This window comes from Octopus bimaculoides, chromosome 11 (genome assembly GCF_001194135.2).
Source record: "Octopus bimaculoides isolate UCB-OBI-ISO-001 chromosome 11, ASM119413v2, whole genome shotgun sequence".
Lineage (NCBI taxonomy): Eukaryota > Metazoa > Mollusca > Cephalopoda > Octopoda > Octopodidae > Octopus > Octopus bimaculoides.
Window position 1 is genome coordinate 60329120 of NC_068991.1, and position 1347 is coordinate 60330466.

Consider the following 1347-nt stretch of genomic DNA (forward strand, 5'->3'; position numbering starts at 1 on the left):
TATACATATATATATATATTGCAATTAATAAGAGGAAAGACCACTAAAGTGGATTCCTAATATGCTAAAGATAGACGTCAAATCGCTTTACCACGAAGAGTGTGTTCTCAAGAAAAATCTCAGCAAAAGCGCCAGAATGTAAAAGTAGGCTCTCTAACCGGTAAATTAACTGCGGTAATTTATTATCTGCAGGTTTATTTCCGGCTTCATCGCTCTAAAAGGAAGACATTTGAAAGATACACACAAATATATTTTGCAGAATTGTACACGAGTTTTCTTTCAGGTGAACGTTTCTGTGTATAGTTCTGTGAAATATGTTTTGAAATGCGACAGACTACGCTGAGGAGTTACAGATATTTGCATTTTGCATTTTGAATTATGCAAGTGTTAATAACGAAATCATTACGTAGATAATCGTTTTATTTTGTATATTTTCATTTCTCTTGCTTATTTTTACATTCTGGCGTTTTTGCTGAGATTTTTCTTGAGAACACACTCTTCGTGGTAAGACAATTTGACGTCTATCTTTAGCATATGGGAATCCACTTTAGTGGTCATTCCTCGTATGAATTGTAGTATAATATCTAAATCTCCGTTTTTTTTTTAATATGCTAGACTACTGGTTTAAATTAATGCTGACTGATATCAATTTTTACCCTCATTATCTAATTACATTTATATATATTTAAACCAACTTCTGGATTTCTTTAATTCGAACTATCCAAATACTAGTAATCTGTTAAGTGAATGAAGAAAGTCGTGACTATGAAAGCATTCTGAAATGGTATTTTGTATTAAAGAAGGACAACTGTACCTCTCGGTTGTTCAAAGGTGAATGTTTTTATGACAACATTTCTGATAAACCTGCTTTCATTCAAGATTAATTTTCGTTCTTCATTCCTTGGCTTTAAAATTACTTGCAGATCGTTATGCTGGAATACCGGTTTGTGAAGACAAATTAAGACATTCTGCAATATCTTTATCGACATCACCAACATTGATTTCCGTTATGATTAGATTCTTATGCATTTCTTGTACAATCATCTGTGTTCTCTTGCAATGTCTTGGAAGTCCTAGATTTCTGCCATTTTTTTCTTTGTCTTCCTGACAAACATGTCACCCCGCGTGCTAACGTTTCTGCCAGCTCGCCTCCTTACGTATAAAAGAATATAATCACTCCGTTCTAAAGCAGTGACAAAGACTGACTCTCCAGCAAAAGAAAAACGATGAAAGAAGACAAGCATTGTTGTAGAAAAATCCAGATATTATATCTCTATATACACGAAGAGAAAGAAGGTAGTTATCAGCAAATTCAAATTTATTTTGTTATCATTTGATATATATATA